Source organism: Mustela lutreola, chromosome 13, assembly GCF_030435805.1.
Source record: "Mustela lutreola isolate mMusLut2 chromosome 13, mMusLut2.pri, whole genome shotgun sequence".
NCBI lineage: Eukaryota > Metazoa > Chordata > Mammalia > Carnivora > Mustelidae > Mustela > Mustela lutreola.
This window is the reverse complement of record NC_081302.1, coordinates 21,685,332-21,703,446: the sequence shown is the minus strand read 5'-3', so window position 1 is coordinate 21,703,446 and position 18,115 is coordinate 21,685,332. Positions and strand designations below refer to the sequence as shown.

General features: G+C 34.8%; 1 pseudogene; it reads right to left on the bottom strand.

Annotated features, from left to right (window-relative positions):
* Positions 1–441: 441 nt before the first annotated feature.
* Positions 442–1,668, bottom strand: LOC131814055 (SWI/SNF-related matrix-associated actin-dependent regulator of chromatin subfamily E member 1-like; annotated as a pseudogene).
* Between the last annotated feature and the right edge of the window lie 16,447 nt (positions 1,669–18,115).

Genomic DNA, 18,115 nt, shown 5'->3' with positions numbered 1-18,115 from the left:
CTGCAAAGAAATTCAACAGTGAGGGATTGGATAGGAAAAAAAAAAAAAGGACCATCCATGTGGTTAAGAAGGGAAAATTAGAGCATAAGAGGAATGCCAGGAGAGCATGGTATAGAATAAACCAAAGCAATACGCTGTTGTTTTTATTACTGTTGTTATTATGAATATTAGTTTATTTAGAGACAGTGGTTTAATGTTAACTCAGAGATAGTACAAAGTGTTTCTGAAATAATAGGTAAGGGGAAAGTTGAAAAACATTCCCCAGACTTAGAGATACGAAGAATGGTGATGCAAAAAGGAAGAGCTCTTTAAGCAGAGGGGAGAGTAGACAGATTGAAATGGAGCAGAGAATGAAAGCATGCTGAAGAAATCTCTTTCTTTCCTTCTTTTTTAAAATTTTCATTTAAAAAAGTATTTAGAACACATAAAACAAGGCAACATTTATTCTTTCTTCTCGTCTTCCCGTGTGGGGTCCATTGGTGGCTCCTCCATTGTTGCTCTCTTAGACAGCCTTACTACCACTGGGCTCCTCCTCAGCCATCTGGTCCACCCCCTCCTGCCCACTCTCATTGTCTTCGGGAGTAGGTGTGCCTTCCTCAGTGTTCTATTGGCTCTCTGTCACTTCTTCTACCTCCTCTGTCTCCACTGGGATACGCTTGTGCTCTTTCTGTTCCGCAATCTTACTAGCAGTTTGCTCTCCCTCAGGAACCATGCTGCTCTGACGGCCTTCTACTTGCTGGGCCATCTCTCTCGTCTTCCCTTTCCTCCTGCGTTTTTCGAGCCTGTTCCTCTGTCTGTGCAATTTCAGGGGCAATTTTTTTCCAACCCACATCTACTTTCAAACTGCACCCACTTCTATGTTCATTGTTAGAAGAATCTATTCTTTCCAGGAATTTCGTCTTCTTTTCCTGGTATTGCTCCTCTGCTTGAAAAAGTTCAGCTTCTAGTTTTTGCTGTTGAGCTATTAAGGACTGGACTTGCCTTCTAGGTGTTGTGGCAGCCCACCAAAAGTCTGACACCACACTCTTCCTGGGGATTTCACTGATGAGGTGTTGGTGTCTCTGGAAATGGACAGTGACTGTATGATTTGCTGAAAGCCATCATCATCATCATTTGGATCTTCTGCAGAATGCTCACATATGGTTCTCCTTTCTCCATGAGAGGCTGTCTCTGTCGACTTTCTTCCTCCAGAGCAGCTTCTATATGACTTTTTGCATTTATGTAAGGAGAGTATGCAGGGAACTTAAAATAGACCTTCATAGATTTATGTTCTGCTTTGTATTCATTCACATAGTCTCATTTTTTTCATTGGTGAGATCTTGCTACATGCCACCAATAATCTGGCCCAACTCCCACACCTTTGGGTCAGGGTTGGAAGCTTTTACTTGGTCCGAGAACTTTCTGCTGTATCTCATGTGAGGCATCAGCTGAGTATCTGGTGGACTTGGGTGTTTTGAAATGGTAATACCAGAGGATGTTGAGCTGGCTGTTGGCGGCTGAGATCCCTCTCAGCCTGCAGTTGTTGTAGGGGTGAGGACTGTATGGACTGTATCCCACAAATCCAGGTGTGCTGGACATTTGTGTTGCAGGAGCTAGGATGGGAAGTGGGGCATAAGATGGTGTTTTTGACATTTTGGAAGATTAAGTTCTCAGTTCCATAAGAATGAATCTGAGATATGGTGGGCATAAAAAGTGCCCACAGCTCTGCCTTCATTTCCCATTGTGATGATGAAGAAATTTCTTAAATTGGGCCCTGAAGGTAAGAATACAGGGTGGTAGTTGGGTAGTAAATTGACCTTGGAAAAAGGATTATTTTTTAATTATTATTTTTTTTTTTTTTTACAATTAGAAAGATTCCAGCCTGTTTCAGCACCAGTGGAAAAAATATACTTGATCTTAGCCAAAAGTCTGAGAAGCGATACCAGTGGAAAAGATAAATAGTAAGACATAATATACAGAAAAGTGAGTGATCTGGCCAAGAGGAGGCAGGGGTAGCTAAATGCAGAATTTCTTTGTTCCTGAGAAGAAGTGCAAAAGAGAGGCAGGTACATATCCTAAAAGTGAGTGTTTAAGTCACTCCATAGTTCTTTCTAAATGTTCATATAGATTAACTCACTCAATCCATAGCCATACATAGGAGAAGCACTGATTAACCACATTTTATGGATAAGAGATTAAGTAAATTATCAAAAACCAGTTTCATAGGGAATGCAACCAGGAAAGAAACCTGGAAAGATTGACTCCAGTGTCAAGTGGTTCGCCATTACCCTATGTCATCTCTCTATCTGGCCGTACAATCTTCCAGCTAATTTGTGAGAACTCTGAGGGAAGCCTGTCTGCCTCATGACCTCCACTGCCTTTTAGTAAAGACAAATTGAATCCTTGAAATGAAATACATATTAGTCCAATACTTTAGATAAACAAAATTTTAGAAGAGATGAGAAATGACCTCAATTTTATTTATAGTAAATGGAAAAAGACCAAATTTGAACCCAAATCTGTCTAAATTTAAAGCCATTGACCTTTTCCCTTGCCAAGATGAATGATTTTCAAGTTCTGGTTGAAAGCTGCTCTCTTGCTGATCACAGTTACTCCAAGATTAATCTCTCAACCCTAATTTAAAAGACTTTCTTTTTTTCCCCTTTAGAGCCTACTACAGTAATTTAAATTTGTTGCCCTCCTCAGTGCTCCCTATTACCCCATACCTACTTCAATCACAACACCCATCTTTGCATTGTAATAATCTGGTTAATTATGAAACAAGATAACTGTTAACACTTTTTTTTTTTTTTAATGATAAAGTCTACCAGCTGCTAAACTTAGTCTTGCTGAAAATAACCAGGAGCAGATCTTGTAGTTTATCAAACATTACTTAATTCAGTGTCTCAGCTTTTCAAAGGCATTGGATAGATGGTATGAAATCCTAGGACTTTGACAAAATCAAAGTCTTAAGTTTGTCTTGAATGGCTGCAATCTGAGACCCAATGCTACAGTAACATTTTGTGTGGAGAAAAGGAGCCGCGTCTTATGTTCTTCAGTAAAGAAAGACCCCCTCCCATCCACCCACCCAGTACACTAGAGGAGGTTCACAGGATGGGGTGTGTACTCTGAGCTGATTGGGGCGTGGTGAGGTTTGCTGATTCTTGTGGGGATCTTAGTCTGTATCTAAGACTGGAACACTTCTGAGGCTCACTGACAATGGCTGAACATCGGGGTAGGCAGGTAATAATAGCTGAACATGGGGGAAAGTAATGAGAAAAATCTGAACTAGTCCTCACTTAGAGTGAACAGGAGTGAACAGGTTTCATCTTCTTTACTGGTCAGGACCAGGTCTAGGAAATGTGTACTCTTTGACAGTGAGAAATGTGTACTCTTTGACAAACCTCTGATTCTCTTACCCTGGCACTGAAAGCCACGCCCCCACTCCCTATCTACTAACTGATGCAAATTTCTTGGACTAGCCTGTGGCAGGACATTGTAAAAGCTAAAGGAGGGGTTAACTGAGAAAATAAAGATCATTAATAGCTAACCAGGGCAAAAGGATTTTCTTTTGCTAACTCCTACTCCAGTGTGTGAAGCCCCTGTAGATTTATTTTTGCCCCTTCTGTCTTGCAAACATCTGCTCAGAGTGGATCTTAATTGCATAAGAAAGACAGGATGAAGTGTAGCATATGCATTTTTACTTTGGGTGGTAGGCTCACGTGGTTCTATCTCTAAATGACTGCAATGGCTATTTTGTGGGACTTGGAACACAATGCTAGGAATGTTAAAGATATTACCTCGTTTAATACTTACAGAACTCTGTATGATATGTACCTGCTATTTGTTAAAACCTGAGACTTTGGCATTAAACTACGTGGACAGCATCACATAATTATATTGATAAAATCAGTATTGAATCAGACTTAAAATACAAGCAGTTCAGTTACAGAAACTGTACTCTTAATCCTAAACAGTTTTGTGCCTTGTCGAAAGGACCAGGCTGAAACTGTTTTAAGTGGACTGTGGGTAAAGCAAAATGTCCTTCACTATCAATCTTTTAAGCATAAAAGCCTTGTATCATCTCATAGGTAAATTATATTTTAGACACAGAAAAAAGATAAGTTAGGAAATTAATACTAAAATTTCAACGCTGCTTCAGAACTGTGGTTTTTGAAAATATATTTAGTAACTTCAATAACCTATTTTTTATTTTGCATCAGTAATTTGGAAGAGACAGTATGGTTAGAAACTGTGTAATTTGAAAATTAATCTTAGCCAGTAGTGGATAAACAATGCTTATTGAGCTTTTCTTGAAGGAGGACAACATCATTTAACTCTTACCACGGCCTCTTTTTCCTAAGCCATACACACAAGTGGAGAAATTACACAAATAAAAATTGGTCGGTAGCCTGTAAGTCTGCCCTGAACTGAATTAAAAAAATAAAATATTCTTGTATAAGGTCTAAAGATGTCTTACACCCACCCCCTCCCCAACACCCTACTCCGTCTTTCCTTCTTTTTTTCTCTCCCTCTCAGATATAAGGTACGTGGTCCTAAGCAGCAGAGGTACCACACAGCGGCTGTACCCTTGCAGAGGTCAACCAGCTGCTGTTGTATCTTCCCGCATTTCCAGGGAAGAAAAGCATTGTGCTGTGTTTTGAATTAGAGTATGTCACCAGGAAATTACTGAAAACTAAAAATTATAATTCAGATTAAGATAAGGGGAAAATTAATTGGACACGAATCAATAGTCGCTTAGAAATGACACATCTTTTTCTTTATAGTTTTCTTCCTTCTGGTCTCTGTCCAATCCTTCAGGCCGTCCCCTTTCTCCTTGATTAAGCACTGAATCCTGAGTAGGCTGCACACACTGTCATAGGTACCTACCTCTTGAGGAGTTGAAGTTTAGCTGAGAAGGAAAACATAGGCAAATACATTGCAGAAGAGGGTAAAGTGTTTTACATAAAGAAAATATTGCACAGTGGATGTTCAGTTGTATCTCCTAGCATTTCAGAAAAGGTGGTGTTGTTCTGAATCAGCATTGTTTGATGATTGAACACTAACAGAAGGAAATGAAAGGGTGTGATTTTTAACTCAAAACTAACATTTAAATTGTTGTATTTTGGATCCCAGAAACTAAGAGCTAAATTTCATCCCCTTCCCAACTGGAAGCAGGTGATTTGATCAGGCAAATCCAGGAAGAATTTTTTTTTTAAATCTCTTTTTTTATAAAAAGGTCTGTGCCATATTTTTCCATTTCAATGATTATTCTAATGGAGAAATTTTGATGATGTTTAATAAATGCCATTACCTACATTGACATAGCACTATAGATCTATGTTGACATTCTTTCTGAAACCTTTCAAAGTGAACTAATTAAATAATTTGATATTTTCAGTAAAGTTCTGTTATTTCAAAGCATTCTGAAAGCATGTTTATAGCAAATTACGGAAGACTAATTCTAACTAGGATTGGTCTCCTAATGATTAATTCTGTGTGCTTTCCATTGGCCTAGTGTTAGGCCAATACTAGAGGTTTTTGCTTTTCAGATTATTTTTAACATAATGCCTTAGGTGATAGTTTGCCTTCACAAAGTCCCACAAACTAGGTGGCTTAAACAATAGATTATTATCTCACAGATCACAATAGATTATTATCTCACAGCTCAAAGGCGTGGACAAGTTTGTTTCCTTCTGAGGGATTTACAGAAGGATGTGTTCTAGGCCTTTCTCCTTGGCTTGTAGATGGCTGTCTTCATGTACACATGTTCCCCTGATGTGTGCCTGTGCAAAAATTTCCACCTCTTATAAAGATACCAATTATATATAATTAGGACCTACTCTATAGATCTCTCATTAACTAATTACATCCCCAACATCCTATTTCTAAATAAAGTCATTTTCTGAGGTATTGAGAGTTAAAACTTCAATGTATAATTTTTGGGGAGGGGTGCTCTGTGTAACCATCGACTACCATTGAGTCTTGTAATTCAGTCCTTCTTTTAAAAAATGTAGGAATAAATTCAAAATAATGTCCTGATCTTTGGATCTTTGGCATCTCATTAATATACAAACAACAAATGAACATTTTTACAGACCAAGTCTACTTTTCACTGCCCATAAATGATCATAAGGCATTTTTTTTTCTACAGTATCCCTTGTACTCATGTGGACATTGGTAATTTAGACCTGATGATTTAATATGCAGTATAATACCAAATAGGTCTTGTTTAGTTATGCTTTATGTCTGGATGTTGGGGGGAAGGGAGATAGATGTAGAGGAGTTATCATGTGTTTGCTGACTGAACAAATTACGTTTTTTGTTTTGTTTGTTTGTTTGTTTTTAAAGATTTTATTTATTTATTTGACAGACAGAGAGATCACAAGTAGGCAGAGAGGCAGGCAGAGAGAGAGGAAGGGAAGCAGGCTCCCCACTGAGCAGACTCAATCCCAGGACCCTGAGATCATGACCTGAGCCGAAGGCAGAGGCTTAAACCACGGAGCTACCCAGGCGTCCCAGTTTGTTTGTTTTTAAGTAGGCTCCACACTCATCATGGAGCCCAGTGTGGGCCTTGAACTCAGGACCCTGAGATCCAGACCTAAACTGAGATCAAGGTACTGAGCCACTCAGGTCCCCAACAATTAACTTTTCAGTTAGTTTTGGTTCTGGCAGATTATTTCCAAGATTACTTCCGGATTATTACCTTGAAAATGTCCTGTATGGAATATTTTGCTTTCTCTCACCCGACTCAGCCCCCAAACTCCAAACCTGCAGACTACATAAATATAAAACAAATAATAATTTTATGTATAAGTTAAAGCTCTCTTCATAGTTTTAATAGTGTTTTTACCATATTGACTTTATCATCTAAGTTGTAGTAACTTTTCGCTTTAGCAATGTATCTTTTAGGATGGAAGCTGAAGATATAAAAATATAAAAAAATATAAAAAGACCAAGAGGAAGAATTCAGAGGTGAAGGCCCTGGGTATGAACCAGGGCTGGACTTCTTTCTCGCTTTGCCCTGGCTTGCAGAGAAAGACAACTTTGTGTAGTGTGACGATGTTTTCCCATCACCTCTTCTTCTTCCCCGTTTATGACTCTTAACATTTTGTTTATGATTGCATTCAATATTATTTTTAAATCTTTTGTTTATTTCTCAATTCAGTATCTTTATGATCCCTTTTTTCTATAACTGTGTTCTTTTATATACATAAAATATCTCAGAAAGCAGTCTTTATTACAGCTTAATTAAGCTGAAATTAAGACAAAGTACACAAAACATTTTCCCAGGCTCTTCAGTCTGGAATGTAGACTTCATGCTGACCTTAATCCAATGTATTTAAAATTAAGCCCAAGCTTTATTTCTGGACCTTATGTAATTTCAGAGATGAATGTTAGTAATGTAACATAGATTGATTTAAACTCATGTTCTCTCTCAGGTTATAAAGCCTGTCAGGGATGAGACTGAAACCTTACGCATTCACTGCTTTTACTATGAGCAAATTGCTCAAATTCTCCAGACTTCAGTTCTCTTACTTGCAATATAAATATAATAATGACTACTTCATAAGTCTGTGCAGGAGTTAAGAGAGATGACAAATGCAAAGTGCTGGAATGTTTTTTTTCTGTAAGTGCTTAGTAAGACTGTTACCAAAAGCCTCAAAAGTTTTTCTCTCCCAGGCACCTGGGGTTATACCTCTACCTTGTGCTCCAGTCATGATCTCAAGGTCCTGGAATAAAGCCCTGAATCAGGCTCTCTGCTCAGTGAGGAACTTGCTTCCCCCTCTCTCTGCCTATCTCTCTGCCTACTTGTGATCTCTCTGTCAAATAAATAAATAAAATCTTAAAAAAAAAAAAAAAGTTTTTCTCTCCATCTTCTCAATTCAAACCATCTAAGAACATTCTCTTTAGCAAGTCACTTTTATACCATGTCCAGGCATAAAAATTATCTCACTAAATTTCCTTTTCATTCCAAGGGCCTGATCTTAGCTTGCTTTCTTAAAAATCTTGTGAGTAGTTTTCAATACTTGTATTTTTCTCTCTGAGCCTTGGTTTATACATCTATAAAATGGGGATAATAATCATGTCTAACAGCACTATTATGACTGGTTTTGGAAAGTAAATTATAAAGCACTATACATATATATGTGTGTGTGTGTGTGTGTGTGTATGTGTGTGTGTATATAGTGCCATACATATAGGCATTATATATTAGGCACTATATAACATAGGCACTATATTATTAGGATATATATATATATATATATATCCTAATATATATATAAAATTTTATAAAAATTTTTATATAAAAAATTTATAAAATTTTATATAAAAAATTATATATATATATATATATATATATATATATATATAAAATTGATGGCCACTTTTTGTTCCAATATAGTAAAAATAACATGTAAGCAAAATGGAGTGTGAGGGACATATGAAGCCAGACTTTTACCCAGAAATATTGAGAAAAATATATGTGCCTACTTAGTTAACAAGCATAAATTAATACATAAGTGGAAGCTCTCTACCAATCACCGTGATTTCATCAGGTGTTATTGTAGCAGATTTGACCTAAGTTAGCATTACAATTCAAGCCATGTGTGCTTATCTATGTAATTATGAACATTTCAAGGTTAATTTCTCCAAAATTGCATTTCTCCTGTTGTGTATTTTTTAATGTATAAATGGTTACCAGACAAATGGGACACACATTTGAGCTTTGTCCAACTTTACATATCAGGCTTGGAACCTTGAGTCACCGATGTATACATTAGTCTAATATATATAAACATGAGGGTTATTATCATTTTAAATATAGATGCTGTTGTGTTTTCAATACTCAATAGTACATGAAGTCATTTTTATTTAGGCTGAGAATTGGGGGAACATAAATTCTTTCCTAAAAACTAGAAAATCAAATTTGCTCACTGAGTAGAAGTGCTACTGAATATATCTTTCTTCTTCATACATATATATTTTTCTTCATATATATTTTAAGTATTAGTTTGTAAAATCTATCAACAGTGCTAAAATAGCATTTCCAAGGTATAGACATACTCAGTGAACCTTGAGGATAAGCTATAATTGATGGAGAAATTAAATGCAGAAATTTCTAGTAAAAATTAGTGAAAAATGATTGTGTATTTATAGTTATTTTATTCACTTGTGTAATGTTTTTTATTGAACAAGAATGAAGTTGTCCAGGTTTCAAAAAGAAGGATCAGAAACTGGAATCAAATATAGTTTATTTATGATAGATATATATGTATCATAAATAATTATATGTATTTATGTATTACATATAAATATATATTTATATATATAATAAAAACTAAGAGAGTCAAGGACATTTCAGAACTAAAAATGGAGAACCCACTCATGGTAACAGTATGAAGTTAGAAACAAGACTTAGTAGGTATTAACAAAGGAATGGCTTATAAAATTAGGTCAATTCATTTGTTAATTGCTTTTTCTTTTAAAAGGTCTTTTGGGAGACTTTAATATAATAGTTATTTTAAGAATAAAATACCTTTCTTCTCCCATTCTCATATTTGATCATTAAATTTTTTAGTATCAAGGGAAACTTATCATTTGCACTTTGAATCAGCTAAATTATATGAATAAATTATCTGTAACAAAGAGCTCACATGTTTCTAGACATAATATCTGTCATGTTAATGAATTCCAAAATAAGAGATGATTTGGAATATATATACATATAGATTATATGATACTTCTTTTCTCTTGCTTTCCAGTTGTCTACATGGGTTATTAGGATATGTAGGTCCAAAAATGGAATGAATTGTTTTGGAATTCCCCATAACATGTTTAATTGACATGCTTAAGGAGAGTACTGATCTTCTGCTAAAATTATTAAGAATAAACATTAATGATAGCCATGATGAAGCCAAGATATTTATATTGGTATCTTCTCAGAAATACCATATATAACAACATTTAGTATTAAAGATATAATGTCTTTCATTAAAACCCATATTGTGATATCATTATAATAAAAAAAAAGATTGAAAATAACAAAATCTGTATACAATATCTATCTTTAATGTTAGTAAATTATAATTCATATTATGTATTTAGTAATAGATCTGCTTTAAGTAGTTCCTCACTTCCAGGATTTAAACTACATGCTCAGGGACTCTCTGTCTTATCATTGATTGTGTATTCCAATTACACAGATCAGAACCTGTCACTAAGTCAATATGCAATAAATGGCAACTGATAATTAACATTCCAATTTTTATAAAATTGAACAAAAATTTAAAGAATGTACAATATGAGCAAGTTAACTGTTAATAAAACTACCTGTTAGCATTAATTAAAACTTTAAAAACTGCATTTATAGGCATATATATCATATTTTTTGATATATATGTATTTTAAAAATTTTGCAATAAATTGCAATACATAGAAAATGCATTTGTGGACACCTGGGTTGCTCAGTCAGTTAAGTGTCTGCCTTCTGCTCAGGTCATGATCGCAGGGATCCCGGGATTGATCCCAACATCAGGCTCCCTGCTTGGTGAAGAGTCTGCTTCTTCCTCTTCCTCTGCCCCTCCCCCTGCTAGTGCTCCTGTGCTCTCTTGCTCTCTCTCTCAAATAAAGAAATAAAATCTTTCAAAAAATGCATTTGACATTAAAAATAGGATTTATTATTGACCTTAGGCTTGGCTCATTTTGTGCCATATCTCTTTTTTGGCTCTTGTTCTTCCTCTTATTGTAGATAATAAAAAAATAGCATGGATATTTTTATCATGAAGGTGGCTTCTCTAGTTATTTTTGTCTTTTAAGTGACAGATATTTTTTGCTGTCTAAATGGAAATAGACTGTCTTCGGAATTAGTGAGTTCTTTTTACTGGAACTATAAAAAACAAAGCTGGGAAATATATAATTTTGTACTGATATACTGAGAGAGAATTTGTACATTAAGTATGAAATGATACAGGAAATGATTTTCAAATTGCAGTCCATGAATTTCTAGGGATTCTTTTCTGATTGTCAAGGGTTCTTTTGGGGAATGGAGGAAGAGCCAAGCAGAGAGTGCTCTGGGGCCTTCAATTTGTTTTAAGCAGGGCAGATTGATATTAACTACTTTAGGTACTGGGATTCCACAAAGGATTTATCCTGAAGAAAGTAGTACATGGTTATTTAAGTTTAATAACCACTGCATTAAAAACTCCTTGAGGTCCTTTTAAATTGGTAGTCCCATAATTCAACAAATATACAAGATACAGGTATCACTTGTTTGTCTACATAAGCTATTATCACTTTCCTCTTTGAGTATATATCCCCATCCTTGAAGGAGAATTATATTACCCTTCTCCAGTGAATCATAGAAAATGCAGGATTTGAAAACACTGTTTGAAGTAGTTTTCAAAATCCTTACTTGGCTATATTCATAGAAACATTAAAAATCTGTACAGTAAACTATGTATAAGAATAACATCACAAAATATATATACTCTTTAGTAAAACAAATACATATGCATACATTTGACAATGAATGAAAAGATATTCTAAATGGGTAATAAGGAATTTTAAAACTGTAAGGTAATTACACAATACCTACTACTAAGGTAATGTGTGGAAATGCTATTCATTTTTAGTAGTTGGTTTTCATTTTTATTTTTTTTTTTTTAGTGGTCAGTTTTTGAACAATTTCAAAATTTTAGAAAAGTAGTAAGTACAACACAAAGACTTTTTTCTTTTGTTTCTTTTTCTTCTCGGTCTCTCTCTTTTTAAACACAGGACTCACTACTGCACTCCTTTCCAACCACACTCAGCCACCACAAAGACTTTTTTTTTTTTTTTCTTAAAATGTTGAGAGTATATTGCTAAACTGATGCCCTAACAACCCCAAATGCTTTAATATATATCTTATAGTTATGTACATGGCTCTCACATAATCACAGCACAAAAGTCACAATCTGAAAATTAACACTGATATGTCATATCCAGTTCATCCTTAAATTTCATTCAAATTTTGTCAGTTATCTTTACATAGTTCTTTGTAGCAAATTGATCAGGTTCAGAGTCATTGGTGGCATTCCCTTGTCATGACTCTAGTTTCCTCCAAACTAGAATAGTTCTGTGTTTCCTTGAGTTTCATGATCTTAAAACTTTCCGAGTATAAGAAAATCATTTTGTAGAATGTTTCTCCATCTGAGTTTGTCTGATGCTTCTTCATGATTATCTATGCATGATTATCTTTTCCAGAAAAAACACAGAAGCTGGGCCACGTTCTCTTTGTGCCTTAGTAGGTGGCATATGATTTTTATTTTTTCCTAATACTGATGATGATCACTTTGAATGGTTGGTTAAGGTGATAGCCAGTAGGGTTCTCCATTGTAGAGTTACCATCTTTTTGCTTTTGTAATCGACAAGTATTTTGTAGACAAGTACATTGAAACAATGTAAATAGCCACCTTCCTCATCAAACTTTTGACTCCATCTATTTGTTTATTTATATCAGTATGGGTTCATGATTATTATTCTGTTTAGTGAGTTAAATTAAATAGTATTATTTATTTAGCCAGAAGAAGAGCCCCTTTAGCCTTATCACAGTCTGTGATCTCTCACACTGGTCGGGTTCTAACACCCAGCACCTGTAAACCACTCTAGCCCTCTGTGCCTCTCCAGCTCACACGCATTTGTCCACATGTCTTAATCGCTGTGCCACTGAAAAAAAAAATTACCTTTATTATTTAAAGTGCTGTGATCTCTGGGTGACTCAGTTGGTTAAGTGTCTGCTTTTGGCTCACGTCATGATCCTTGGGTCCTGGGATCAAGTCCTGCATCAGGCCTCTTGCTCAGCGGGGAGCCTGCTTCTCCCCCTGCCTGCTGCTCCCCCTGTTTGTGCTCACTCTCTATTTCTCTCTCTCTCTCTCTCTGACAAATCAATAAATAAAATCTTTTAAAAATAATTTTAAAAAATAATAAAATGCCATTTTGTTACTGATTTAGAAAGTTAAATACTTTTTAATAAACATTTTTGGGTTCTTTTAGAAACCAATGATTAGGATAATGGTGGTGGAGGTGGTGTGTCTATGGGTGTGTGCATTTTCTCCCAATGAATAGGTGTGTTGCAGTTACAAATATTCTCTCACTCAGATTTATAGAGAACTAAAATTTGAAAAAAAAATAGAAAAATACCATTGTGTAGTCAAATCTGAATATTAGCTATCAATCTACTGCTCCTTTGATAGGAGAGCCCTATTTCTACTCACAGCCTAAAAACATTAGAATCATCTTTGAATTCTCTCCTTTATCACTTACAAAATTCTGTTGGTTTCATATTTGCAGTATTTTACTTTTGCTTTTTTACTTACTTTCTGTGTTCTCTTTGTCATTCTCCTTTCCCCTAGTTTGCTGCAATGCTGCCGAACTGGTCTACCTCCTACAGCCTTTATGCCTTGATCTTACTTACACTTGGCTACCGAATTAATATCTTCTGCTCCCCATTGCCAGGAAAAGAAAGGCATTCAACACCTTCTAGGCTCTCCTTTCTCACCTACCTTTTCAATCTTTTCTTTTCCACTCTTTTCTTTTCCAATTGGCCACTCCAGCCAAATAAAAGACCTATTGCTCCTTTTGGAAACTCCTGGATTTCCAGATCTATACCTTTTCATTTTCTTTTGCACAAACCACCCTCTTTTTAAATTCTCCATTCACTCAGCCATTCCTCAATACTTAGAGCCTCAGTCAAAGGCAATCTCCTCTATGAAATATTACATGACTTCCCTGGGTCATCTAGCCACATTTTTGTAACCAAATTACATATATTATTTCCCACCATGTGTTTTATTTTTTAGTTTATCAACCCCTTTACATTTACAATGTGCCAAACGCTATTTTAAGCCCTTTATAAATATTACTTAAATTCTCAAAACAACCTTATGATAGAGATATTGTTAATCTAATTTTAAAGATTGGAAAACCAATCCATAGAGGTTTTGAACAATACCAACTTGCACAATTTGATTATCGAGACCATGTATTTAAATTTTATGCAGTGTGGCTGATGTTACTTTTTTATAATTTTACCTTATTTACTAATATATATAAAGAGAAAACTTATGTCAGTCACTCCCCACCCGCAACAGAACCTAGTTCATTACATTGCACTTATAAGACCTCCTAAAAATAATTGTTTGATAAGCAAAAGTGCTAACATTTGAGCATATGTTATGAAGAAGTACTATTACTATTAATTTGCATTTCATAGTTTATTTAATCTTTCGGTAGCCTATACAGTAGGTACTATTATAACATTTTAAAGATTAAGAAGCTGATCTGAAAAAGTTTTAAGCTGCTTATTTTTTTTCACTATCTGTCCTAGGAAGTACAAATTGGGAACATTTGAATATGTGATCTTTGAGTCTTAAATAAGTTCTGTACATCTTAACCTTTTAAATAGATTGTCTTAGTTAACACTGGCAACAGCCCAGCTATGTAAATCAGGGAATGTTATCCCAATTTATAAATGGGAAAACTGAAGTTCAGACAAGTTGGTTACACTGAGCAGGATCACACATTTGTAATAAGCACAGCTTGGAATTTAATTCATTTTCTGACCCTCAAATCTAAGAGTTTCACTTTAGCCCTTTCAACTCTCACATTTACTTTACAAAAGAATAAAATGAAGGAAGAATTGTATTCTCACATGCCCTTTCCTCAAGTTAGCCTTTGGGAAACAAAGACCAGAGCAGGAGCAATGCATTAGCAACCAAGGGAAACATTTCACCATGTTCCTGGAAGGAAATGTAGTCTCCACAGAGTACAAAAATGTGAAACTAGCTTGCCTGCCCATACTGAACATCAGGTCTGTAACACACAGAGAAGTGGCAGACATCTATGCAAAGCTTGAACAAACATTTTCTATCCCACTGAGCATATTCGGGGCTTAAAAAGCACTGAAAATAAGTTATATCCAAAACAATAACAGAAGCAGTTATGAAGATGTGATTGGGTGTATCATCTATTTCTCAGAATTTTATCTGACAAGTCAATTTAATTGCTGAACTGGGAAACCTCAGCACTTCTTCAAGATAATCTTTGGAAAAAGAAAAAATGCATACCCAGATAAATCGATTTAATTGTTGGAGAAGAATGAAAAAGGAAACTAGACAAACAACGCAACAAAAACTACGGGCTTGAGTTGTAAACTTTATAAATGTAATAGCTGTCATAATTGGAAAAACTAAAATTAAGGTTGTGGCTCAAGAGATTTTTAAGAACACAGTATAAACCTTTACAAGTATTAAATATAATTTAACACTTCATCAATAGTAGTTCTTTTTAGCATACATTCTACCCAAAGTCAGAGGTTTCTAACACACTCTTATTAACAACACTTCTCTCTGTAGAGGTAAATCTCAAGGTGTGGGAGTGGCTAGAATCAGTTAGTGAATATTATATCTTCAATGGAAAGAGAGTGGCATTATATTTCTTTTAACCTTTTATCTATCTTTAAAACTGAAAGAAAAAAAAGCACAGTTAATATTTCTTTGGGAAAGTAGCCTTCTTTGATCCTAAACACTTTTATTCTCAAATCTAGCCTAGATTAGAGATTCCGTGCTCACATGACCCATTTTATACAATGAGGGTGTTTCCTCATTTTGTGCTTCCATAATATACTGCATTGATTATTTTTGTACCTATATTATAATAAGCCTGAGCAAAAATATACATAATTTTCCAATAGGTGGAACTGGAAGGACAAAAAAATATAATCATTTCAAAATTTTAATAAATAGTAAAAATGTCTTTTCAAATATATTTCCTTAATTTATATTCTACTCAAATACATAAAAGTGCTAATTTTAAACTCCCTCAACAATATTAAATATGATCACATTTTTACTTTTCTTTAACTTTTTTTTTTACTTTAAAGATCTATTGGATAACACTTGTATTTTGAATATCTCCATATTGTTTTAAATTCTATTCCCTAGATTATAAATTAAGTTAAATATTTTAAGAATATTTACCATCAAATTATATTTCTTCTTTGGAGAAGTGGTTGTTTGTATATTGTACTCACTCTTGCTTTAGGTTATTTGTCTTTTTTATTATTTTTCAAGCTACATTTGTAATTTCTAGATATTAACATTTTTAATTTAAATATACTAAAATTATTTTCTGACTTTTTGTTTAAAAAAGATAATTATATGTTGTGCAAAAAGAGATGGTTTTATCTTTTTCTTTATAATATTTATGTTCCTTTGTCATTTTTCTTGTCATATTGTTTGTTGAGTAAATTAGGTGTATAATTGCGTGAAGCCATTATGTCAAAATGGCACTGTTTTTAGAATTTATATTTGGCATATCTGGGAGTAGAAAAAACTCATTACACCGTAATAAAAAGTGGTTTTTCAAAAGTGATACAACTTCTCAAGAGTATGATGTAGAAATAAATTTTACTAAACAGTCATTAGATGAGGTAAGTCTGTAATCTAATGGCTTTCAATTTGTAGAATTCACTATTCCCCCTAAATCTTGTAATTTTTATGCGTAAACTTTAGAAAACCTATTTTCAAAATGGAATTCTGGCAGAAAGCATAGTTCTTGAAGTTTCTTTTTAAATCATTGAGAATGGTAGTAGAGTTTTCTGGGTCCAGCTGTTACTTTGAACATTCTATTAAAAAGTTTACATTAAACTTTTGACTATTAATTTTAGGATATAGATTATTTTTACATGAACCAATGATTTCATCAGGAATTGCAAAATGGTTACTTTCTAATTCAAAATTTCTTCATCAGTTATCATCACTTAAATGATTATTTCAAATGTAGTTAATTTAAGAATGTCACAATAAATATCTTATCTTTTCCTTTTGTTTAAAAAAAATTAGTATGTATGTATGTGTATATTTTGGGCGGTTTTCAAATGATCTTTTATTGAAATGATTTTCCTGCATGGCTCTTAACAATCTGGGCATTCTACTTCAGCACAATTTATATCATCTATGATGTCATGAGGGTGACAGCCATCACCATTGTAGTCCACAGATTGGGCAGTTCCAAGGATCTCTTTAATGGCTCCAAAGAGTTCTACTGCTAAAGAAGGGTGCTGCATTTTTTAAAAAATATTTTATTTATTTATTTGACAGACAGAGATCACAAGTAGGCAGAGAGGCAGGCAGAGAGGGAGGAAGAAGCAGGCTCCTTGCTGAGCAGAGAGCCTGATGCGGGGCTCGATCCCAGGACCCTGGGATCATGACCTGAGCCGAAAGCAGAGGCTTTAACCCACTGAGCCACCCAGGTGCCTGGGTGCTGCATTTTTTGATCAATGTTGACAGTATCATCAAAAGTGGTATTTCCACTGTGCTTAATGTTTTTCTGCTTCCTTCTGTCTCTTGGCAGTTCCCTTAGGGCTTAGCTAATCAGGGAAGAGGCAGAGGGCACTGCTTCAATCTGGGCCTGTCTGTTCTGAATGGTTAATCCTCAGACCCTTCCAATCACCAGTTGCCTTGGCAATGTCATCAACAATATTCTTTGGAAGACAGACTCAGGGGGCCTATTTTTCCAGCCACAGCAGAGTGGTACCTACTTCTCACTGGTGAACCTCAGGTACACAACTTTGGTCTGGCTGGGGTTGAATTTAGGCAGCACAGTGGAGATGGCTGGTGTGGATTAACCCAGATTACAGAGAACCAAAGATGGCGGCACCTTTGCATCTTCCAGTTGAAAGCCCTTTTTTTGGTATTTAGAAAATTTTAGAGTAACTAGCTTGTGCTGCAAGTAATCCCCCAATATTGGTGGATGGGTTCATTGTTTTCAAACCCATCTTCATGTACTCTTGCATTTTCACATATTTGAAGTGTTTAATAATTCCTCCTTTTTTGTTTGAATTATACATTTTAGGAAAAGGGGAGCTTCTTCTAGTTGGTTTTTGCATACTTATGGACACAAAGCTTGAGATCTTATAATTTTCTTGTCTTGTGGCACAAAAAGGTGTCCCAGGATCATCCCATATATCTCCTGCTCTAACTTTTTTTTTGAAAATGGGATTTAGAAATCATAATTTGGATAATGGAGGATGAGGACAGTTGATGTACCTCTTTCTTTTTTTTTTCTTAGATGTAGAAAACAAAATGTTTTAAAA